Raw genomic sequence first — 26,658 nt, 5'->3', positions numbered from 1 at the left:
AGGCGCCGGTATGAGGAGCTAGCACGGCAGAGCGGCTGGAAACCCGAGAGGCAGCCCCAAAGATTTATTGGGGGAGGGCACACGGGGAGTGTAGCTGGCCAAGTAGGAGACTTGAGCCAGCTCCCCGTGCTTACCGTGAGGAACCGAGGATGGAACCGGAGCCAGTCGGGGTGTAGTTGGAGGTGAGCAGGGCGAGTGAAGTAGAGACTGTGATGGAGCTAATGGGGAAATTGGAGGAGAGAGTTATGAGGGAGGTGCTGTGTTGGTGCTTGAGGCACGACATCCGCCCGACGGAGCGAGTCGGGGACTTGATGTCACCTGAGTTAGCTCTCCATACTCGTCCTGAGGTGCGTGCTAGCCGTCTGGTGAAGACTGTGCCAGTACCACGCAGCAGGCCTCCTGTGCACATCCCTAGCCCTGCACGTCCTGCGCCAGCTCAACGCACCAGCTCTCCTGTGGCAGCCCCTCGCACTCGCCCAGTGGTGCGTGTTCCCAGTCCAGTACCACCAGTGCCAACACCACGCACCAGGCCTCCAGTGCGTCTCCAGAGCCCTGTTCCTCCTCCACGCACTCGCCTTGAGGTGTGTGTCCTTAGCCCGGTACCACCAGTTCCGGTACCACGCACCAGGCCTACTGTGCGCCTCAGCCGGCCAGAGTCTCCCGTCTGCCCAGCGCCGCCTGCGCTGCCCGTCTACCCAGCGCCGTCTGATTCTGCCGTCTGCCCAGAGCCATCTGAGCTGCCTGCCTGCCCAGAGCCATCTGAGCTGCCTGCCTGCCCAGAGCCATTTGAGCTGCCTACCTGCCCAGCGCCATCTGAGCTGCCTGCATGCCCAGCGCCATCTGAGCCGTCCGTCTGTCCCGAGCCGTCAGAGCCGCCCGTCTGTCCCGAGCCGTCAGAGCCGCCCGTCTGTCCCGAGCCGCCCGCCAGTCAGGAGCCGCCAGAGCCGCCCGCCAGTCAGGAGCCGCCAGAGCCGCCCGCCAGTCAGGAGCCGCCAGAGCCGCCCGCCAGTCAGGAGCCGCCAGAGCCGCCCGCCAGTCATGAGCCGCCCGCCAGTCATGAGCCGCCCGCCAGTCATGAGCCGCCCGCCAGTCATGAGCCGCCCTCCAGTCATGAGCCGCCCTCCAGTCATGAGCTGCCCTCCAGTCATGAGCTGCTCTCCAGTCATGAGCTGCCCTCCAGTCCGGAGCTGCCATTCAGTCCGGAGCTGCCATTCAGTCCGGAGCTGCCATTCAGTCCGGAGCTGCCATTCGTCCGGAGCTACCTCTCTGTTCTGAGCTACCTCTCTGTCCTGAGCTACCTCTCTGTCCTAAGCTACCTCTCGGTTCGGAGCTGTCTCCTCAGTCTGATGGGGCCCTTTGTGAGGGTTCCTAGGCCAAGGTCGGCGGCGAGGGTCGCCACTCAAAGGACGCTAAGGAGGGGGACAAAGACAATGGTGGAGTGGTGTCCTCGTCCAGCGCCGGAGCCGCCACCGCGGACAGATGCCCACCCAGACCCTCCCCTAGAGTTTTAAGGGATGCGTTCGGAGTCCGCACCTCAGGAGGGGGGTACTGTCACGTTCTGACCATAGTTCTTGTGTGTTTTGCTTGTTTTAGTGTTGGTCAGGACGTGAGCTGGGTGGGCATTCTATGTTGTGTGTCTAGTTTGTCTGTTTCTATGTTTGGCCTAATATGGTTCTCAATCAGAGGCAGGTGTTTTGTGTTGTCTCTGATTGGGAATCATATATAGGTGGCTTGTTTTGTTTTGGGGATTGTGGGTGGTTGTTTCCTGTCTCTGTGTTTTCTCTGCACCAGCTAGGACTGTATCGGTTTGCCACATTTTGTTATTTTGTAATTGTTAAGTGTTCACTGTTTATCATTATTAAATATGTTGAGCACCAACTACGCTGTGTCTTGGTCCGATCCCTGTTACACCCTCTCTTCTCGTGAAGAGAGGGAAGGCTGTCGTTACAGGTTCCAAGGTTCCTTGATGGATTTTGTTACTTTAGCCCCTACTATTGAAGTTAAATCAGGTAGGTGCGACTATAGTAGGCTCAGATTGATGCTCAATGTTAAATTCTAATCTTTCTACCATCACATCTAAGCCAATATGTGACCCGTTTCAAGAAGCTAGGCGTATGTTGAATGTCACCACTTCACTACTTTAATGTTTAAAAAAAATGTTTTAATCAAAATGTGTTTTTGGCAGAAATGCCTTCTGGAACATGTCAACTTTCATGTCCTTTAATAACAAACTTGTATGACATCTGTGAATACAAACAAAATTGTTAAATTACGAGCCTAGTTGGTTTAGCCATGGAAAAATACAGGAAACTTCCCACTAGCCATGGTTGGCTGAGATAATGGATGGGCTGGACATGCCAAGAGATGAGATAAGATTGGTCTGCCATGCAGAATGCTTCTATCTATAACATGAGCTGCTCCGTTTGTGTGGATAATCAGCTTTTTTTAAAGAACTGATGCTATCAACATTGCTGCAATGAAGTTAATAGCGCTATCGACAAAGATCAATGGGAAAAAGTTGTGATGGACTACTTTCAGGAGGACGATTGTGCCATGCTGACTCTCTCTGACTCTGAAAATGAATCAGAAGATGAGGAAATCCCTGATTAGGTAAAACATATTTTTATTGAACCAGACATTGTAGTCTTCTGATGGCAGTGATGGGGGAAGAAAAGGTGATCAACAGTGTTGTTGTCATTGAAGAAGTTGACTGAGATTGGAAATCAGTGTCGAAGCAGAGAGATGATTGCCAAATGCGGAGAGTCGAAAAGAGAACACAGAAGGCTGTTGTATAAAACACATGTCTCCGGATTATATTTTCATACTAAGGGCAACCATGGCATCCATGACAGAGAGCGAGAGTGTTCATCCATGTGTACGGATAAGAGTCTAGCTACATTTTCAGATATTATACATTTCTAATTTTGTCAGAAAGTAATTTTCATTGCAAGTTAAAGCGTACTGTTAGCTAGCTAGCTAATGTTACGTGTGTGATCTGTATAGTAATATTAGTTGTATCTCAGAAAGCCATTTGCATTGCTAGTTATAGCCTAATGTTAGCTAGCTAACATTGAACCTAGTTGGTTAGCTTTAGCTACCTGCAGATTCATGCATGGTGCATGGTAGTATTAGTTGGGATTATGGTTCATTGTTACATGGCTAAACAAAAGACTCCACTATGCAAGTAACCATTTCACAGCACCGTTTACACATTCTGTATCCTGTGCAAGTGACAAATAAACATAGATTTTATTTGATATAGAGTGTTTACCAGAGTAATATGAAGAACAACATGACCTGCACCAAAGTCAAATTAGGATATAACATTAGGCCAACGAGAGGGTGTCCAAGTTCTAGAATTCTCCAGTCTCCATTCTCCCTGCTTTTATTTTGTCACATTCACAACCGTAAGCTATTTTATGTAATTAGCTTGCCATTACCTAACTTGTAAATAATGATCTTGTAAGTTAATTTTCTTGTAATAAAGAATACAAATTGACTAAAGTTAAGACCTTGTCAGCTATATGATATGGTCAGTATTTGAACTGGCTAGTCAGCTAACAAGCTAGAAACAAACCAAATCATTGATCAGAAAGTTGCTTTTAGTGGCCTGGTTTTTAAATGGATGGGTTTATTGGTGTTAAAATACACCAGTTATGATATTTTGGACCACCAGGCTGCTGATGTCATGCAGCCAGTTGTTTTTGTGTTTATACTTCTTATAACGACAACGACAAGTTTGATGTCGGACGACAATAGAATGTTCAGGATGTCACTGCGACAACTGTATACAGAAATGTCGATAGAACTAGTATAAACCAGCCTTTAGTCTTAAAATCTCTGGTTGTTTAGTACATTACCATACTCACTCTGTTTAGCACATGGCCTCATGTGAATCCTTAAAGAGATGGGTGGGGCCAAGGCTTAAGAGGGTGTGAACGATGCTGAATGGGTGTAGACAAAGGAGAGTTCTCCAGTAGGTGTACCAAACATTCAAGGAACATTTTCTCAAAAGTGGGGTTACAAATGTATACATTTTCTAAGCAGAATTACATTGTTCCTCAACTGTAGTGTTGATATACCATTTTCTAGCTCTGAGTATCTACTTTTTTCAAATGTAAAAAACAACATTTTGCTACATAAGACTGAATCGAGTCGGTCGGTCCCATATGGCCACACGGCTGCTAAATGGCACAAGCATGTAATGAAAGTTTATTCAGGCTCTGGATGTTCACTGATTAGTGAGGAAACGTACCATGCATTGTGGCCTGGTGAGCCACCAGATCTCTTGCAAGACAATGGGGTGTTAAGGCAATGGTCAAAGACCCAGTTAGAGGTGCGGGGTAGGATTTTTGTGGTCATGAGTTATCGAGGAGACCACAGCATTCATGGCACAGGAGCCAGTTTATTGGGCTGAGATTGATATGAGCCTTTAGCCATCGAGGTCACGGGGGTTTATCACATTCAAAACTCCCCGGATTCGATTATCAAGGAGCATGAAGAAGCTTTCCAGGGGCTTGGGCTTTGCAGTGAGCCTGTAAAGCCAGTGAAGTACTGTAAGTGGGCTATGCCCATTGTGCCTGTGACCAAGAAGGATGACAGCCTTAGGATATCTGGGGACTTAGCGGCACAGTGAACACTGCAGTGTTCCCTGATGTTTTACAAAGCTGGACATAAGACAAGCACACCGGCAGCTAGCTTTAGATGATGATGCAGGGGAGCTCTTGACTATCAACACACACCGGGGGCTTTTCAGAGCAACAAGGCTTTAGTTTGGAGAGTCCACAGCGGTGGCCATTTTTCGCACTACATGGACACCTTGCTAGCAGGCATTACAGGGATCCAGCCGTATTTGGATGACATACTGAATACAGGCCGGACCCCGGAAGAGCATAAGTATAGGCTGAGGCACTTTGTGGAAGCAGGGCTGCAACTGCAGAAAGAAGTTCATTTTTGCTGCACCCAGTGTTGAGTTCCTGTGGTTCCACATTGACACGGATGGCATGCGATTGACCCAAGATAAGGTAAAGGCCATTACGGAGATACTTTCTCCCCGGAACAAGTCTGAGCTACAGTCATTTCTGGGGATTCTCAACTTTTACAACTGCTTCCTGCTTGACAGTGTTGGAGCCTACTTGACCAGGCAGCTCCCTGGAGTTGGACTGACCCTCATGTGGAAGCCTATAAAGAGGCACAGAGCAGCTAGATGGGCTGTTAGCCCTCTATAATGATAGAAAACCCCTGTTACTGGACCATATGGGCTCTGTGCCTTGTTGAGTCATGTGGAATCTGATGCCCGAGAGGCACCGTGTGCTATGCATCTAGGACCCTAACTGCCACTGAACGAAACTATGCGCAGCTGGATAAAGAATCCCTGGTTGTTAGCTTGATGTCCTCTGCTGTCGTGATAAGCACCCTCCGTCTACTATTTGCCACTCATGGGTTGTGTGACGTCCTGATGTCAGACAATGGAGCTGCCTTCACTTCTGCTGAGTTTAGACACATCACCACAGCCACATATAATCCGCCCTCCAATGGGCAAGCTGAACGCATGATTCAGACAACCAAGGAGGCTCTGTCTAGGATCTCGGTGGGTGACTTGCAGACACAAATATCAAGGTTCCTGCTGTCTCAGCATGTTACGCCCACAGCCTCTACTGGGAAGAGTCCAGCCGAGCTGTTACCGAACGGGCGATAGACCACCTTAGACCGGCTGCACCAAGACTTTGCAAGTGAAATGCGTCTAAGGCAGCAGGATGATGCAGAAAGGGACCATAGTCATTTAATGCATTTTGGCTTTAAATGAGGAGCTACTCTGGAGGACCTAAGCAGGTCCCTGCAGTCGTGGAAGAAGCCACTGGACCTGTCTCTTACAGGACTCGGACGCCTGGCAGTCAAGAGCACCGCAGCCATGTGGATCAGCTGCAGGGCTGCAAAGCAGAAGCCCCCTTTGCTGCCACCTCCCCCTTCGCTGGCTTGGATGACCTGGACACCACGCCTTTATGTGGAAGCAGAGTGCCAACTCCAGAGCCATGCTCGCCAATGTTATGGGGAACCCACTATGTGACTGAGGGGAAGAAGCGTTGTGTACTGAGTATAGTGGTGTGCGCCCCATGGGTGGGGAAGTTCACCTGCTGACATGGTGTTCATGTTTATTGGCTGCACCATGGAGTAAATAGCCTAAACGTACCTTTCTGACTCCTCATTATTGGATTGTACTTTCACCATGTCACGGACATAATAGAAGCTCTCATTTTAGTTGCAACTGTTTGGTGAAATGATTACACACCAGTCTGGCCAGTCAGATGAAAGCTAATGCTGGCTATGAAAGCACACCACCTGTGCCATTAAGGTCCAGAATTTTTGTCAGATGCCACATCACAGGTTACAATAGCACTGCCAATGACAGTCATTTTGTTTGCTCCAAAAAACATCTGTGTTTGCATGTGGAAATTGTATAATGCACCTATAACAGAAAAATCACATTCTGGTGTCACACCCTGATCTGTTTCACCTGTCTGTGTGCTTGTCTCCACCCCCCATCAGGTGTCTACCATCTTCCCCCATTATCTCCTGTGCATTTATACCTGCGTATTCTGTTTGTCTGTTGCCAGTTCGTCTTGTCCCGTCAAGTCCTACCAGTGTATTCCCGTGTTTCCTGTGCTCTTAGTTTTTGCTTTATTTTTCTTTTATATAGTTCTGACCTTTCTGCCTGTCCTGATCCTGCCTGCTGTCCTGTACCTGCCTGACTCTGCTTTGGATTACAACTCTTTGCCTGCCTTAACTTACCTGTTGCCTGCCCCTTGAACTATAATAAACTCTGAGACTCGTACTACCCGCCTCCTGTGTATGCATCTGGGTCTTAGCCTGAGCTGTGATATTCTGGTGTAAAAAACATGTACATTTAAGGAAATTCACGAGCACCACAATGTCTACTTCCCCCATGCTCTACCAAGGTTTTCCATCACAGAGCTTTGACCTACTACAGTAGATACTGTATGTTGGTCTATTGTACTTCAAACAATGTGTAGGCAGGTTGACTAGGATTCAAACCTTCTCAAACAGCCTAATTCATACTCTTCAGAAGGATAATGGACTTTACAGAGTCCTGTTTTAAAATAATGTATGTATACATTGAGTATACAAAACATTAAGGACACCTGCTCTTTTTATGACATAGACTGACCAGGTGAATCCAGGAGAAAGCTATGATCCCTTATTGATGTCATTTGTTAAATGAACTTCAATCAGTGTAGATGAAGGGGAGGAAACAGGTTAAAGAAGGATTTTTAAGCCCTGAGACAAGTGAGACATGGATTGTGTATGTATGCCATTCAGAGGGTGAATGGGTAATACTAAATATTTAAGTGCCTTTGAACGGGGTATGGTAGTAGGTGCCAGGCACACAGGTTTGTTTCAAGAACTGTAACGCTACTCGGTTGTTCACGTTCAACAGTTTCCTGCGTGTATCAAGAACGGACCTCCACCCAAAGGACATCCATCCAACTTAATACAACTGTGGGAAGCATTAGAGCCAACATGGGCCAACATCCCTGTGGAACGCTTTCGACACCTTGTAGAGTCCATGCCGCAACGAATTGAGGCTATTCTGAGGGCAAAGCGAGGTGGGGGGCTGCCATAGTACCATTTGATGGAGGTTAAATCACCTGTAAATATTTTTTTTGTGTACAACACCCATGCCTATAAAGACTGGGTTGGTGTAATTTTATTCGGAATCCAATATGGTCAACATGATTACACTCAATCATGTTCACATTTTTGCCCTTGTTTATTTTGTATTATGTTATTCTGTCTTTAAAAGGGTTTCATAAGTCTCTTGGTATATGTAGGACTATGAGTGTCACTGCCATGCCTCTGCTGTCTTTGAATAGCTGAAGCCAAACAGCTTTTTAATGTGTGTTCATGTTTAAATCTCATTCACACACTTACAGCATATCAACAATGGGCAATTCTGCTAAATATAACAAGCCTTTCGCGACAAAAGCACGTAGTAGAGTAACAAAGTCACAGGAAAGCAACCTTAACTACAACAGTATGTACTGTGCAGCTGAAACATTTTTCGTATTTTCCCCACTGAAACTAAGTGTGCAAGGTTGATTCAAAGTCTTTGAGGTGACCAGGACATACAGGGTGAGGACAAAGTAGCCAGTGGTTGTTGTAGTTCTGGGGCCTAACCAGCTTGCACATTATGGGTAAGCTGCAGTGACATGTATGACAGGCTGGGTATTGGCGCTGTGTGGTGATCAGTTTCCAATTCTACAACAGTGCACGCACACACATCCGGATTTCAAAATAACACTCCACACTTCAAACGTTCTATCCAGGACGGCACAGCAACAGCAGGGGCCCTGCTGGCTCGCCCTGCTCTAAATGAACAGAATCCAGACCATTTATATGGAATCCAGAGAACATTCTTGTTAACACCAAAAACCTTGCTTTTTGGGAGAAATCATAAAATAAACTTCTAGGCTAGGAGATAAGAAGTGTATTGATGAATGCTATGATCATTGGGTCATGTAGAAATGTTGAATGATATTAAGTATTTTCCCCGTTTCCCCCCCCCCCCCCCCCCCAACAAAAACACCAACTTGGAATTGTTCGAACAGGGACTTTCTCCCATTTTCGCACTGAAAGGACAATTGGGAATCTGACAAGAGATTGAGTTAAAAGAAACCATACTCTCCTTTCCCCTCTTTCTTCCCCTTGCTAACGACTTCATCATTGCATATCATTTTGCCATAATCTGTCAATGATTAATTCATCCTTTACTGTAGTATTACCTTGTTTTTATGATAAATATTCTTTGTTTTATAAAATAATATCACTGTCTCTGAGATGTTTCATCCCACGTCAATAAAATTATTGTGATACCTACGGTTAATCCCTACTCGCTAAGAAAATGTCCTATTGACTTAAATGATTGGTGGTGCCCCATTTACTGTAGAAAATACATAAATCCATATTTTATATTCCATAATTAATTACCCAATTTATTAGACATTATCATGATGTTAGGCCACTCCTGTACACATGCTTAATTGACCTGTGGGTGGACTTTTTGGTAACACATTACCTTAAGTGTACATTAATGCATATGTAACTAAATAGTAATACACGTATATATAAAATAGTTAAATGTAATTACTATGTAAAAAATAAGTAATTACACTGTAATAAAGGTTTAGTGGTATAGGTTATTACACAAGTGGAACAAGAACATGTAATTACAAATCAGCTTGTCGGAGGTTATTCCACGTGTAATTACTCATGATTTATGCACATGTATTTACAAGATGTCTTGTTCCAAATGTAACTAACATGTTCTGTAATTACACTTTTGCAGTCTCCTGTGTAGCACCATGTTAACAATGCATCTTAATATGTAACCTTGTTACATGTAACTACATAAGTCACTACCACCAAAATAAACTAGGCTAGGACTCTGTCAGCTGTTGTAACAATGCACCCCCTATCATTAACTACAGCTTCAGTTATCTTATTTCCATATTATTTGGCTTAAAGGATGTACTGAATTAAATGTAAGAGCAATGTATTTACAATGGATATGCATGTAACTATAATGTACCTACCCAGGAGCAAGCAACTTAATGTAAAGTGAAACACATAATGGTATAACCTTTGTAAATAATATGTACCTGCCTTTGAAAAGGGATTTCGGGTTTATTTCCCAGGCTTCAAATGTAATGTAAGTGAAATGTTCAAAATAATATAATGTTTAAGGTCAATGTAGGTAATCATGAGCAAGCATCTTCAAGTAAAGTGAAACACAGTAGGGTAAACCTTTTTATTAAAATCATTGGGAAAATACACTTCAATGTAGAATAAATGTTGTTACAGCACCTAAAAGTGTAATTACAATTTACTTTCAATGCAATTACATATTTCACAGGATATCAACATGTAACTTATTACAAAGTTATAAAGAAAAGTATCGTAACTACAATGTTTCTGCTCAGGAACAAGCAATTTAATGTAAAGTGAAGCACATTGTGAATTACTCATGTAATCACTATGTAGTTACTATGTTACAACTATGGCAGATACCCAGTACAGTACTTGGGAATTCTATAGTTAGGGGTTGGCATGTAGATGTATTTTGCAGTGTTTCCACTATATGCATTCAGGAACGGCGCTCCGCCATTCTAAAATCATTCGCTCCTTTTGGATTTTAGAATTTGATTTAATTTTGTGATTATCTTTGTGGAACATGTACAGATGGCTCTCTTCACTGTACATCTGGAGCAAGTGTCAACCACTCACAATATTTTGTTTATTTTGTTTCGAATTTACAGCCAGAACATGCTGTATCCTTAACATTTAAACATAAATGTGTGCAAAATCAAGTTTATAGGGGATATGGAGCAGTTCCTTGCACCACATCTCAGAAAACAGACTAACATCTTTATGATTGTTTTAGAGCAGGGACACACTATCTTACTCTTACATTATCTCTACCCGGTGTGTGTATGTGTGCGGGCACGTGTGGGTGTGTGAATGAGTGTGCATAATCAGTGTTTATTTGAACTTATAAGTAATAGGGAGCAGTTCATTACGCCTCATTCTATTTTATAGCATAGCTCACCTCTGCTGTTACATTTTTGGTGATCCTCCTTGCATATTGGTTGAGCCTCTCTTTAGAGCTGTCAAACACTGCCTGTGAATGAAGGAACTCCGGCACCACAAGCATGATCTCTACCAGAGGGGCACTCATCACCACAGTGTTGCGATCCACTCCCACGCTGTGGAAAGCAGCGGACATGCTTCCCTTCTTTTTGTAGGTGTGGCTGCCAACATGGAAAACATAAAGACATTTATTAATGTGCTTGCTGAAATCAGAACACAATAGCATTTATTCTAAACCAAAAAACTATATCCAAACTTCATCCATTTAGGAATGATGGAGGCCAATGTGTTCTTGGGGACCTTCAATGCTGCAGAATTGTTTGGTACCCTTCCCCAGATCTGTGCTTCGACACAATCCTGTCTCAGAGCTATACGGACAATTCCTTCGACCTCATGGCTTGGTTTTTGCTCTGACATGCACTGTCAACTGTGGGACCTTATAAAGACAGGTGTGTGTGCCTTCCAAATTTTCCAAATACACTGCTCAAAAAAATAAAGGGAACACTTAAACAACACAATGTAACTCCAAGTCAATCACACTTCTGTGAAATCAAACTGTCCACTTAGGAAGCAACACTGATTGACAATAAATTTCACATGCTGTTGTGCAAATGGAATAGACAAAAGGTGGAAATTATAGGCAATTAGCAAGACACCCCCAAAAAAGGAGTGATTCTGCAGGTGGTGACCACAGACCACTTCTCAGTTCCTATGCTTCCTGGCTGATGTTTTGGTCACTTTTGAATGCTGGCGGTGCTCTCACTCTAGTGGTAGCATGAGACGGAGTCTACAACCCACACAAGTGGCTCAGGTAGTGCAGTTCATCCAGGATGGCACATCAATGCGAGCTGTGGCAAAAAGGTTTGCTGTGTCTGTCAGCGTAGTGTCCAGAGCATGGAGGCGCTACCAGGAGACAGGCCAGTACATCAGGAGATGTGGAGGAGGCCGTAGGAGGGTAACAACCCAGCAGCAGGACCGCTACCTCCGCCTTTGTGCAAGGAGGTGCACTGCCAGCGCCCTGCAAAATGACCTCCAGCAGGCCACAAATGTGCATGTGTCTGCTCAAACGGTCAGAAACAGACTCCATGAGGGTGGTATGAGGGCCCGACGTCCACAGGTGGGGGTTGTGCTTACAGCCCAACACCGTGCAGGACGTTTGGCATTTGCCAGAGAACACCAAGATTGGCAAATTCGCCACTGGTACCCTGTGCTCTTCACAGATGAAAGCAGGTTCACACTGAGCACATGAGCACGTGACAGACGTGACAGAGTCTGGAGACGCCGTGGAGAATGTTCTGCTGCCTGCAACATCCTCCAGCATGACCGGTTTGGCGATGGGTCAGTCATGGTGTGGGGTGGCATTTCTTTGTGGGGCCGCACAGCCCTCCATGTGCTCGCCAGAGGTAGCCTGACTGCCATTAGGTACCGAGATGAGATCCTCAGACCCCTTGTGAGACCATATGCTGACACATGCACATTTGTGGCCTGCTGGAGGTCATTTTGCAGGGCTCTGGAAGTGCACCTCCTTGCACAAAGGCGGAGGTAGCGGTCCTGCTGCTGGGTTGTTGCCCTCCTACGGCCTCCTCCACGTCTCCTGATGTACTGGCCTGTCTCCTGGTAGCGCCTCCATGCTCTGGACACTACGCTGACAGACACAGCAAACCTTTTTGCCACAGCTCGCATTGATGTGCCATCCTGGATGAACTGCACTACCTGAGCCACTTGTGTGGGTTGTAGACTCCGTCTCATGCTACCACTAGAGTGAGAGCACTGCCAGCATTCAAAAGTGACCAAAACATCAGCCAGGAAGCATAGGAACTGAGAAGTGGTCTGTGGTCACCACCTGCAGAATCACTCCTTTTTTGGGGGTGTCTTGCTAATTGCCTATAATTTCCACCTTTTGTCTATTCCATTTGCACAACAGCATGTGAAATTTATTGTCAATCAGTGTTGCTTCCTAAGTGGACAGTTTGATTTCACAGAAGTGTGATTGACTTGGAGTTACATTGTGTTGTTTAAGTGTTCCCTTTATTTTTTTGAGCAGTGTATATATCATGGTGTACAAGACACACGTCTGATTCACGCCTGTCTGAGTAGACTAATCCATTGTGGAGGCCATGGGGATGGCGCAGTCCATCACTCAAAGACATGCTACTTATATTGTATACAGTTAAACTACATAAGAACAATGGTGCAACACTAATAAAAATACATTATTTTATAACAAATGCGCTATAACAAATGCGTTGGCTAGTGGTCGCTGTCCACGGTTCTTAAACACATTAGTCCGCTGTTGAATTGGTACCTTTTCCAAGACCATGTTGCTATGTGCTTAATAGCAAAATTAACCAGCATATTGGTGTTGAGAATAATGCCGCGGAGGCAGCAGCATAGTTAGGAGACGAGAAAACAGCTCTTGCATTATTGTCTACGAAAAGTGAGGAGGAAACGCCAACTTAATTAGGTCTATAATCAATAGCCTAACAGTTAAATGTGCCTGGCTTTATAAATCCTCCACATATACAGTATCTATAGAAATAAGACAGATCCTGCTTCTGTTGCCTGTTTGAGTGTCTATTTAATACCATACTGATTCTGTGAGCACCATGCCTTATGCAACGACATAACAAACAATTTTAAAAATGCGGCTGTTTTTAATCTTTGCTTTGCTGTAATAAAGGCTTTCAACTTCCCTGGTATTATTTACAATATATTTAGTGTTGTTTACATTGTTCCAAATTGTCAGAAAAATAATATTTATAATAATAATAATAATAACGCTCCTTTTTCTTGATCTCCTTCTAATTGTTATTATTACTATTACAACCATCATTATAATAAAAAGTAATGTCATTATCATTAGTAGGCTAAGTATAGCAGCCTTGTATAACCACCAGCTATATGCCTAAGAGCGCATCCTCTATGGTCTTAATACCGTAACTTACTTAGGTGTATACTTCAATACTCATATACTGTAGGCTACTGTATCAATCAATCATTCATTTGTTCATGTCATCACAAAGCATACGAGCCATTCATGATTTGAAATGCAATCAAGCATTTTAGTTTTAAAATAAAGCGAGCCTTGAATAATTAAACAATAAATAAACTGTTCCATTTCGGAAATTGCATTCACGAATGAACGCGACTGTTTAGTCTTTGCTGTAATAAAGGCTTAACAACAACAAAAAACCTTACAACAGACTCTCTGCTACGCTTATTATTTATTTAGTGTTTTTTTTTTTTTTTTTTTTTTTACATTGTTCCAATTGGTCAGAATTGCTTTATTGTAATCTAACAGCACCTGTTTGGCACACACAAAATGCACGCAGCACTTGCTCCTTTATTTTTCTTGATCTCCAGTATATTCCACAACTAGTCAAATATATTCCACACATCTGACTTTCCATTTACCTCATGAGCATCCAGTAGCCTAAACATTCCCCCCTTTCGAGTGGTTGCTGCAGCAGAGAGACAACGTGTGCTAGTCGCAGTCACTTGCTGTCTTTTTTTTTTTAAACATTGCGTAGCAATTCTGAGCCCGGCACAATCAAATCAATTGCTGGTCGGATTCCCTCTAGTCATTTGTGCGTCTTAATTATTTAATCAAACAGAGTGCTTAAAGCATCAGACAAGCTCATTGAATATAGATGATTTTATTCAAATGCATAGGATGTGTCTATATATGGAAAAATACAAGTTTTAAAATTCCGACCAATCAATTAGTCGAAAGAACAGAAGACTCTTATAGTCGACCAAGATTTTTTTAGTCGGGGAAAACTCTTTTACAAATGGTATCAAAGTGTGAGTTAAGCAGCCCTTAACGTAATCAGGAGCTGTTCTAATTTTAAATGACAAGAAATAGAACTCAGCAGACTTAACAATGGTCCGTTTGGAATGTTTAGGAGTTTGAATAGGAGTATGTGAGCTTTTGGGGTATTAAAAAGTCCAACAGAAAAAGTATAAGTAGTATCAAGAAAAAAAGTCATAGCTGGAAATGTAACGCTCGACAGAATAGAGTTTAAGTGGTGATAATAGTTTTTACGTTTTATTAAGTTGATAGGGAGCACAGAAAGTGGGCGGAAGAGGAATAATAATATTAAGTATGCAGAATAACAAGAGAGTTCTTGCGTTCTGCAAGCACACTTATTATAATACCTCCGTGAAATTAGCTAATTTCCTTTATGCATGAATGCAGCCAAGCCAATCAGGCAGTAATCTACACAGGCAGCACATTTCTGCCAAAATTGGATCATGAATAAATGTGTTTGCGTACCTGGACCCACCCCTTTTGTGATGAGAAATGACACATTCATGACTAGCTGTGTTCATGTAGCACACACAGAGTCATATTTGCCTAATTTGGCGTGAACAAAACCAATACACTTAGGAAGACCTCTTAAACCCTGTCTGAGGAAACAAGGTCAGAGGAATAATTTAATAGCTAGTAAGGTTTAGAGACAGCTCTAGAGTCGAACTTGTAGCTATCATCATCATTATCATCATCTTAATTACTATCACTCTTATTGTACAGTATGTGAAAGTTCTCGGTCCCTTACTCTAAAACAAAAGTTTAAAGATGCCATTAAACAAGGCAAATAAACGTACCCACAGAAGAGGCAGGACTTGGTCCTAGGGAGTCTGACCTCCTTGCCCTACAGTTAAAGGAAAAATAAAGAGAACATTCAGGCTAATGTCAGCCAACAGATGATTGGTGAAAGACATTATCAGCGACAGTCTTTGATATAAGCCTCCTTATCTTCTTTAATGACAAATTGAGTTGGCTTGACAGCAATTATGTTGACAAAATCCCAGACAGATATGGAAACAGACTTCTGACATTATCTTACCATACAACTGGTTAACAGTTTTGCGGAGAAAGTCCCTCTCCTCTTCCAAAGCCTCCATCTTGATTTTCCTCTTCAGCATCTACATTTTCATATTTTCAGTTGTATGGTCAGAGGGGCTTGATACAGACACTATAATTCAAACAAAGGGCATTCGTTGCAACGTTATAAGATATTCTACAGAACAATTGTTTAACGATGTCATTAGACAATGCAAACACACTGAACAACAGATGAGGCAGGACTTGGTTGTCATTGGGAGAGAGTCTGACCCCCTTGTCCTAAAGGGAGAAACAAAGAAAACATCCTCGCTAATGTCAGCCAAGAGATGATTGGGTAAAGCAGGGATTCCCAACCACTAGACAGTGGACCGGCCTGCCTTTTAGATAGTTTATAGCCTGGCTGATGCACAGATCTGTGATACACACAAACAGGTCGGATAACCATTCGTTCCTCCACAATATTCAAAACACAAAAATCAAGATGGATTTAGGGCCGATCTAATAACACATGCAATACATGGGTGAGCCATTGGTCTGTATGGGTCGACCTGTGTTCATTGACCCGTAATCAGTCATGTCTAAACGCAACAGCCCACTTTTTTATATTTTCAATGAACGGCCCTTCATGCTTATTACCTGTGTCATAGGTTAAGTATGAATGGGTCTGGCACGGGCTAAACCCGCTTCAAATATACAGGTTAAACCCTTGTTCTTGGTGTAAAAGTGGTATAGGTATTTGCATGGGGCGAGGCTCCCACCACCCTCTCTGATCAATTCATTCTTGTCGCACTTCTGAACTGAAATATGAACTGAAGCTTACTTACAAAGGTTCTACCCACTAGCAAGCACTTTGCAGTGTCAATATTACAGACTAGTCACATAAACAATATCAAAGAGCCAACAGAGACTGGTGCTTTGGTCAGGTCAGATATTTAACTTTCTAAGAAAAGTAATTGTATTGTTGTTTCTACTGAAACCAAACATTTTGATGAATTAAGCAATACTTACCATCTATGGGAGCTATATCATCATCTACAGCAACCACAGTTGGTTCCTGTACCGCTTGCTTAGGGATCTCAACATCTACCACTTCGGTTATGGCATCATCCTCTGCTGATGAGGCCATCTTCTCTCATTGTTTGTAAGTCCTTTTACATTAAATTCTATAGATGAACAAAGAACACATTTCCAGTATAAACCAAAGTACTGTTGAAAAATGTGTCATGCAATCTAATTGGAATCCATTATAAATGTGTGGAACATACAAACATGGTTTTCTGAATCACTAAGGGTCTAGCGAGCTCTCATCTAAAAAGGTACTAAAATGTAATTTTATGTAATTGCAGGTATTCATTCTAGCTATGGTTATTACAAGTGGAATACTGCATAATACTTCTAAGGCCAATTATATGAATACATCAGGTATTACTGTAGGAACCCATGCGTAATTACATATATATTATCACATAGGAGCTGTAACAGTTACTGTATATCTACATTGTATATACTTTTTGTAGTATTAGGTTATTACTTATGTGAAAATTGGTATATCACTTCTTATGTAACTACAATGTTGGTAACAACTTCTAATGAGCTGGCTAGAGCTATGGCATACAACTAGCGAGCAAAATAAAGCAGCCAGCTTGTCTAACTAACTACCAGCAAATAGTTTGGCTAAGCTAACCTTAGCTAGCACCACACTGACAATAGACTAACCTAGCTAGTAACATTAACCTTAGTTTGCTTATTAATTGAGGTTGCTAGCTATCTAGCTAACTAGGCTGCTATATAGGCTTTACATTTGCTTATGAAGGACATCTGATTTAGATTTGCACTATTTGAGTCGGCTTCTATTCGGCTACACATGGCCAACCTATAATGTTAGCCAGGCTACACATGACAAATGGCTACATGGCCAAGCTATAGCCAGTCTCCTAGCTAATGCTATTATAATGTAATTACCACTAGCTAGCTACCTAGTTAGCTAGACATCAAAAAGTTAGCTGACAGTTAGAAAACTGGCAACAATTAACATACCTTTTGCGCCTGTTACATTGTTAGCAAGATAATAAACCAAGTGAAGATAATATAATTGGCAAAATACAACCATCAAGCTACTGTTTGTGCAAACCAGCAACAGTTCAGCTGTGTCACTTAGTCCTTAACCAACGTTACCTAGATAGCTAGCTATGTTAAAAACGACAGGATGGGAACGAGAAAAAGATGGTCCCACAAAAAGCGCCTCATTTGCACTGATATGTCACATGAAATCCACCGATTAACAAGACAAATTCAATAGTACATTTTAACTACAATAATATATTACTACTTATTTACCTTGGTTCTCCTTGGTCAACGTTGACTGTCCCTGCGTTTTGTCCTCGATTTCGCTCAACGTGATTTGTTGTTGTTGTTGGGGGGGGGCTGAGTAAAGTTCCTACAATTTCCTGCACGTCGGTTTTTCACGGATACAAAGAAGATAATGATCCGGAATGCATGCAAAGATGGATACATATAGTAAATTAATATTACAACTGGTATTGATTGGCCTAAAACACTTTGTAAAAGTTTGAAATTAGGAGTACTCACTTTCATCTTGAGCTGGTATGTAAGCCTAGTTAGATAGTCTCATAGGTTCTAGGTGTGTACACTGCTGGGCTGAGCTAACCGGGCTGACATTGACCTACAGTATATCTCATTTTTCAGTCCAGATTTCCAGTCTCTACAAGGGCTCGCGCTCCTCTGTGTCCAAGTTGCATTCCCATTCTGGACACTCAGGACTGCCAGCCCGTGTAGAGCAAGTGAAAAGCTTAGAAACGCACACCATTCTGGTCTACCTTTGGCCTGCAGCCTACCACTCAAGATGTTTCATCTCTATCTGGAAAGCTTTTGTTCTCCTAATTCCAACAATGTGGATGCATTCCTACTGTTACTGAAACAGTGAATTGATAATCATAGAATGGAATTGAATGTAATATAATTACTTAGTCTATGTTCCATTTCAAGTATCACTTAGTGTCAGTCTCTAAAACGTGCACCTGTGTCTGAGTTAAATGTGGGTGTTCCTTGCAGGATTTGTCGAAACAAGAGGCATCATCAGACTCCCTCTGCTCCATCAGGAAGGATTTCATCTTTAGCCATTCTCGGGTTCCACTTACAAATGGGTAACATTTCTTCATCAGTGGGTTAATGAATGACACACTAAGAAAGTTTGGGATAATTATATTTTTAGAAAGTGGTTCACAATCAGGTGCTACATTACCCAAAAGAGTTTAAGAAAATCCCTGACACTTTTTTTGTTTTGTTTTTACACTGGGATGGGATGCTTCATTGATGATTAAATAGTTGGGCTAGTGGTAGACCTGCCAAGGTTAGAAAATACATAATTTTGACCACTTTGTTTGTTAATATCTGTCACCCCCAGAAATCCATGCTCTTTCAGCCCCAATAAAATTAAGCATAACAACCATACACAAGGTACTGGTGAGTGTGGGGCTCTCTGCTAAGTAATTACATGTTCGTTAGTGTTCCGTGGCATAGGTTAGAACAGAAATGGAACAAGGTATGGCGAGTAGGTCTCTCCAGGCTGAAGAGAATGTGGTTTAAGGACAAGTTAAGGTTGTGTTACCAAAAGCTGGGTTTGAATGTCTGGGGCCTATGGTGGATTCCATTTATGAAAAAAAGTATTGGGGTTTCCATTGTCATATACTATTGATCTGATTTGTTATTTTCTTTTTGCAATATTGCAGAATTGCACAGGGGTTACACTACGTATTCGGCTACCCGAGTGGCGCAGTGGTCTAAAGCACTGCATCTCAGTGCAAGAGGTGTCACTGCAGTCCCAGGTTTGAATCCAGGCTGCATCACATCCGGCTGTGATTGGGAGTGCCATAGGGCGGTGCACAATTGGCACAGCGTCATCCGGGTTTGGCTGGGGTAGGCCGTCATTGTAAATAACAATTTGTTCTTAACTGACTTGCCTAGTTAAATAAAGGTTAAATGTAAACACATATATATATATATAGAGGATGGCATTGCACGGAGCTCAAGGACCCTGACAAGAATGACGAAAAGCATGAGAAAGGTGAGAGGTGCATTGTCATTGTTACAGTTGTCGATCAACACCCAATTATTATCAATTTTGACTCTGAAAAAGTTTTGTTTACCTATGTTCACTCTGAGGACCTTTTTGCTCACTTACAAACAATATGTAGAAGCGTGTTTTTAATAATCCGGCTTTTGGGATATTTCATGCAATATTTACTGGACAGTGTAAAGGGGCACTCCAAGATTTTCAACATTTAGCTTGCTTTGCCAACCATCCCGACCAGTGTTTCCCACAGAAATGTAGTGGTGGCAGGCCGAGAAGGGCAGCATGGTGCGACTGGAGAGGCTTGCGCCACTGCTGCTGCCTTAATGTATTATTCTTGTGAGCCTACACTATTCAGGCAAATTGAGTAAAAGCTGTTACAAATGTGTTTTGAATACTGTTTTTAGAGCTTCAACTAACAACTATTCGGATAATCAATCTGTCAATTATTACTTTGATTACTCAATTTGTTTAAATTTAAAAAAGCCAGTTTTGCTGACCAGATATAGGCTGAATGTTTGATCAAATATTAAAATGTTTCCATTTCATTACAGTGCAAATAGCAACAACAGACAAACTCAAACTCAGTTATTTTCTGACAACTTCCATTAAAGTGCATTTCCACATAAGACAGGAGCAGGGTCAGCTCAAGATGATTAGGGACCCTAAGTAAGATTTGATTTCGGTGCCCCTCCTATAGAAGTTGAGGGTCATACTTCCCTGGGACACTCAAGTATTCTCATATCACTAACATTTGTCTTACCTCTCATTATTGAAGGTCTGCAACAAAGCCCTGAGGAGGTTCAAGGGGAGGAAGGGTTTCTAAATTGGGTCAAGTTCTCTACGGAGATTGGTGGTGATAGATGCCAGGGGCACTCAAGTCCTCGCACAAGAGAAAAGTATAGCATTATGCATTTTGATGTAGTAACATTCATTATCTGGGCTTGGGGACTGAGATATAATTTGTTGATATATTTCACTTATGGTAATCAGTTGCCATTTTAAAGTACTCCCCAGTAAATATACTGATATGGATGAAACAAATAGAGGGCTTGCCCATTTCATATACTGAATTATTTGATAAATACATCTCTCAGTTCTCTTGGACATATCATGTTTCAGGTCATTCAACATTGCAATATACAACTTCACCCATCAGACCTTGTGTCATAAGTTAAATTATGCTAGTTCTCATGGATTATATATATTTTTACTTTTACCCTTTTTTTCTCCCCAATTAGTAGTTACAGTCTTGTCTCATCACTGCAACTCTCGTACAGACTCGGGAGAGACGAAGGTCAAGAGCCATGTGTGTCAGAGGAAACACCTTACACCTGGCGACCATGTCAGCGTGCATGTCCCCAGCCCGCCACAGGAGTCGCTAGAGCGCAATGGGAAAAGGACATCCCTGCCGGCCAAACCCACCCCTAACCCAGACGACGCTGGGCCAATTGTGCACTGCCCCATGGGTTTCCCGGTCGCAGCCGGCTGCAACAGAGCCTGGACTCAAACCAGGATCTCTAGTGGAACAGCTAGCAACAGCGATGCAGTGCTTTATTCCACTGCACCACTCGAGAGGCAGTTCTAATGGATTTACTGATCCCTCACCATTTCAAGGTGCGACTAACCACTGGCCAACTATCTGTCACAAAATAACGATATTCACTTATTCCTATCTTTCAGTACAATCGTGGAAGGATGGGGCCAATGTGAAGAAGACAGGGTTGGTTGTTTGGGATGATGGAGATTAAACAACAGACGGTGCCCAGTTCTTAAAATGGTGGAAAACCGTTCACAGGCAACCTTAATCCCTATCATCAGATGACATGTGCGAAGAGGTTCCACCATTCTGAGTGACTGCTGGAGAGCTTTTGTCAGGACTCTGAATATGCTGGTTTACAATCACCAGACAAACAACTTTGTGGATCCTCACACAGTTTGTCACACACACAAAACATTGAAAGAGTGTGGCAGTCAATAAAGAGGCAGGTTGGGAGGCTAAGGTGCAATCAGACCAAAAAAAGTTTAAAGAGGCATAACCTTTTATTGAGTGGATATACTGGTTGGGTAAAGACAATTCGAAAGGAGTACTCTCTCAACTCGTCAAAGACATCCGATTAGTGTATCAGCTGTAAGATTTTCACGCTTAGCATGCACCCCCTAGAGGAAATGTCAAGACCATTCCAAGCTGTAAGATCAGACATTGTTTGTCACATAAGAAGGGTCAATGTTGTCTTTCAAATGACTGTGTTTCATTCTTTTGACAGGGTTATAAGCATGTTTTGTTGCTATCAGTGTCTTTTGGGTCACTCCACTTAAAAATGTTTTTATATCACACGGGAGACTATGGATTCCATTGCGTCCAAACATATCACTGTCCGATCAACATGCTATGCATCAACCCTCAAGAAAGTGTATTACCAAACTTGACCTACCACAATAAAAAACACAAAAACACGTGACATAGTAAAACTACATGTTAATTACATGAGTAAATCAAAATGCGTTTCACTTTACATTAAGTTGCTTGTTTCTGTGTAGAAACATTGTAGTTATGATACAATTTTTTTGTAATGACATTGTAATAACACATTTTGATACACTGCAAAATATTTAATATCAATGAAAGTACATAGTAATTACACTTAAAGGTGCTGTAACAACATTCTTCCTAGATTGAGATTGATTCCCATTGATCACAACTACAAGTACTGTGTTGGGTGTCTGCCATCATGGTAACATAGTAACTATTTAGTACTGTAATTACATGAGTAATTCATGATGTATTTCACTTAACATTAAGTTGCTTGTTCCTGTGTAGCAACATTGTCATTTCAGTACTGTTATTTATAACAACATTGTAATAAATGACATGTTGATATCCTGTGAAATAGGTAATTGCATTGAAAATGAATTGTAATTACACTTTTAGGTGCTGTAACAACATTTATTCTTAATTGAAGTGTATTTTCCCAATGATCGTAATAAAAAAGTTTACCCTACTGTGTTTCACTTTACTTGAAGCTGCTTGCTCATGAGTACCTAAATTAACCTTAAACATTATATTATTTTGAACTTTTCACTTACATTACATTTGAAGCCCGGGAAATAAACCCGAAATCCCTTTTCAAAGGCAGGTACATATTATTTACAAAGGTTATACCATTATGTGTTTCACTTTAGTTTAAGTTGCTTGCTCCTGGGTAGGTACATTATAGTTACATGCATATCCATTGTAAATACATTGCTCTTACATTTAATTCAGTACATCCTTTAAGCCAAATAATATGGAAATAAGATAACTGAAGCTGTAGTTAATGATAGGGGGTGCATTGTTACAACAGCTGACAGAGTCCTAGCCTAGTTTATTTTGGTGGTAGTGACTTATGTAGTTACATGTAACAAGGTTACATATTAGGATGCATTGTTAACATGGTGCTACACAGGAGACTGCAAAAGTGTAATTACAGAACATGTTAGTTACATTTGGAACAAGACATCTTGTAAATACATGTGCATAAATCATGAGTAATTACACGTGGAATAACCTCCGACAAGCTGATTTGTAATTACATGTTCTTGTTCAAAAGCCTGTTCTTGTTCCGCTAAACCCTTATTACCTTGTAATTACATAGTATTGACATAGTAATTACATGTAACTACTATGTTATTAATACATTTATTACTATTTAGTTAAATATTAATTAATGTACACTTAAGGTAAAGTGTTATCGATTTTGTTATGTTGAATATAGACTGTGAAGTCAAATCCTACATATTCAAATCAAATGTTACTTGTCACATGCACCAAATACAACAGCTGTAGACCTTACCGTGAAATACTTACTTACAAGCCCTTAACCAACAATGCAGTTCAAGAAATATAGTTAAGTTATTCCTTCATATTCTTTTGGAAGTAGGGTAGGAAGATTATTTGGATGATATTAACTGTGCGTGTTTGGCTGGTTGGCTGTGACCACGGTCAGTGGCAGGCCCAGCAGCAGATAAGGAGAGTGACAGAACCGGTGAGGCCGACCTCGGGTTAACTAGAGGTTACTTAGAGTGTAGGTCATAGACTACAACTAAGAAGTGTTATGAGGGACATAGCACAGCTCCACACACATACACATTTGAAGATGATCCCTGGGCTGTGATGGACAGTAAAGAGGTTGCGGAGGAGGTGGAGCTGGTCAAGCATGGTGCACAAAGGCCAATATCTCACAGTCAATCCCCAGCCACCATACACAATGACATACAGCATCTTTGTTAAATTTGGCCATCCTAAGGGGCCTCGTTTGCCGGATGTTGTGGGGAAAATAGGGAAAAGGTTAGACCGATGCATGAGTCTCATTTTTCACGAGCCCAGTTCATGTATCACATGGGCTGGCCAGCCATGGTTGGTAGCAAAAAGGTACATATGAGTGCAATGCACGCCAGCACTTTCCAGATTGGACTATATTTCCTTTTGTTGGAGCCTCAGAGTTCCTTCATTGATCCTCAAAGAGGCTTGCGACTTGAAATACTTGGTGTTGCCATGCCAAGCAAGCACTCTGCTACCTTTTCTATATCTGGACAAATGTGTTTGAGTGTAATTATGGCAAGTATTTTGGATTCCCAAAAAGTTGAACTGCACAAAAATAGACTTGACTACAGGTCATAAGAATAGTACATAAATCTGAAAGACGTCTCATTTAAAACATGTCTATATACAGGTGATTTAACCACAATTTAATGGTATTGTGGCAGGGGGGAGCTAATGTCATTGCAAGAGTAGGTAGGGGCTGAACAAATAAAATCCAGAGGAAACTTTTCAGCGTCTGTGCCCAATTGTTTTTCTTAGAGCTGATTATATTACAATAGCCACAACATCAAAAAACATGTAACTGTATGTATTTTTGACATTTTTGTATTTTTGTATTTTTTAATTCATCCTAAATATTCATCTATGACATTTCCGCCTATTGTATCTCTGTGTTTACAGGTCTATATTTCCAAGAAGCATTAAGATATCATAATGCTGTTTGTGTATGTAGTGCAGACAACTGCCTACCTGTATTTACATTTGTTACATTATAAGAGGATGCACTATTGGGTCACATTAGCTTATGTGGCCCATCCCCCCTACAGACAGGCATTATTCTGCACTTTCATAAGTTTAGGAGGTGTCACAATATCTATAAATGTAACTACTTTTGCGGTAATATATTTTTACATAACCAACCATTTCATAAATGGGAGACATAAGAGATGTGAAAAAGCATGGTTGTGTTTTGTTCCACCTCGGTGTAGTGGTATCTCACAAACTAAAGCCCTTTTTGAGGATTGGCCACTAGCCTAAATGTGTCTGTAACACTATATGGATGGAATTAAAGGCTTGTAATCAAGCATACCAGATCTGGCAATACCTCCCCGAGTGTGGCGATGAATGGTTAACAATTCTAAGAAGAAAAGAGAACCCATCTCTGCCCTCTGATTCAATGTGTCCTATCAATCAAAAACTGCCACCAAAGTATCAGTTTGTGGAGACAGAGAATAATAAATCCGGTCAATCTATTAAAAGAGGATTCATCACTCAATAATGCTCACACTAATTACTCTGGTGCGTTGTTAGCTTGATGTCTGACAAATAAAATAAAATGTTATTGTTATACACATGGTTAGAAGATGTTAATGCGAGTGTAGCGAAATGCTTGTGCTTCTAGTTCCGACCATGCAGTAATATCTAACAAGTAATCTAACAATTTCACAACAACTACCTTATACACACACGTGTAAAGGAATGAATAAGAATATGTACATACAAATATATGGATGAGCAATGGCCGAACGTCAGTATGTTGGCAGCAGCCACTCAATGTTAGTAATGACTGTTTAACAGTCTGATGGCCTTCAGATAGAAGCTGTTTTTCAGTCTCTCGGTCCCAGCTTTGATGCACCTGTACTGACCTCGCCTTCTGGATGATAGCATGGTGAACAGGCAGTGGCTCGGGTGGTTGTTGTCCTTGATGATCTTTTTGGCCTTCCTGTGACATCGGGTGGTGTAGGTGTCCTGGAGGGTAGGTAGTTTGCCGCCGGTGATGTGTTGTGTTGTGCAGACCTCACTACCCGCTGGAGAGCCCTACGATTGAGGGCAGAGCAGTTGCCATACCAGGCGGTGATACAGCCCGACAGCATGCTCTCGATTGTGCATCTGTAAAAGTGTGTAAAAGAGTTTTTGGTGACAAGACGAATTTCTTCAGCCTCCTTAGGTTGAAGAGGCGCTGATGCGCCTTCTTCACCACGCTGTCTGTGTGGGTGGACCATTTCAGTTTGTCTGTGATGTGTACGCAGAGGAACTTACAACTTTCCACCTTCTCCACTACTGTTCCGTCAATGTGGATTGGGGGTTGCTCTCTCTGCTGTTTCCCGAAGTCCGTGATCATCTCCTTTGTTTTGTTGACATTGAGTGTGAGGTTATTTTCCTGACACCACACTCCGAGGGCCCTCACCTCCTCCCTGTAGGCCGTCTCGTGGTTGTTGGTAATCAAGCCTACCACTGTAGTGTCGTCTGCAAACTTGATGATTGAGTTGGAGGCGTGCATGGCCATGCAGTCATGGGTGAACAGGGAGTACAGGAGAGGATTGAGAATGCACCCTTGTGGGGCCCCAGTGTTGAGGATCAGCGGGGTGGAGATGTTGTTTCCTACCCTCACCACCTGGGGACGGCCCGTCAGGAAGTTCAGGACCCAGATGCACAGGGCGGGGTCGAGACCCAGGGTCTCGAGCTTGATGATGAGTTTGGAGGGTACTATGGTGTTAAATGCTGAGCTGTAGTCGATGAACAGCATTCTTACATAGGTATTCCTCTTGTCCAGATGGGTTAGGGCAGTGTGCAGTTTGATTGCGTCGTCTGTGGACCTATTGGGGCGGTAAGCAAATTGGAGTGGATCTAGGCTGTCAGGTAGGGTGGAGGTGATATGGTCCTTGACTAGTCTCTCAAAGCACTTCATGATGACGGAAGTGAGTGCTACGGGGGGATAGACATTTAGCTCAGTTACCTTAGCTTTCTTGGGAA

At 42.3% G+C, this 26,658-nt stretch overlaps 1 protein-coding gene and 1 long non-coding RNA gene across 2 annotated transcripts in view; both read right to left on the bottom strand.

The window, feature by feature from the left end:
• The window catches only part of LOC120046575 (glutamate receptor ionotropic, delta-1-like), a 419,872-nt gene that overhangs the window by 197,538 nt on the left and 195,676 nt on the right, over positions 1–26,658 (bottom strand). The window lies entirely within an intron of this gene.
• Positions 9,856–16,673, bottom strand: LOC120046576. The gene is made up of 4 exons (XR_005476823.1): positions 16,523–16,673; positions 15,516–15,644; positions 15,274–15,320; positions 9,856–10,826 (listed from the first exon to the last, which is right to left on the bottom strand). It is a non-coding gene; the product is annotated as an uncharacterized LOC120046576 (long non-coding RNA).

This window comes from Salvelinus namaycush, chromosome 4 (assembly GCF_016432855.1).
Source record: "Salvelinus namaycush isolate Seneca chromosome 4, SaNama_1.0, whole genome shotgun sequence".
Lineage (NCBI taxonomy): Eukaryota > Metazoa > Chordata > Actinopteri > Salmoniformes > Salmonidae > Salvelinus > Salvelinus namaycush.
The sequence above is the reverse complement of the archived record's forward strand: the minus strand, read 5'-3'. Positions and strand labels throughout refer to the sequence as shown.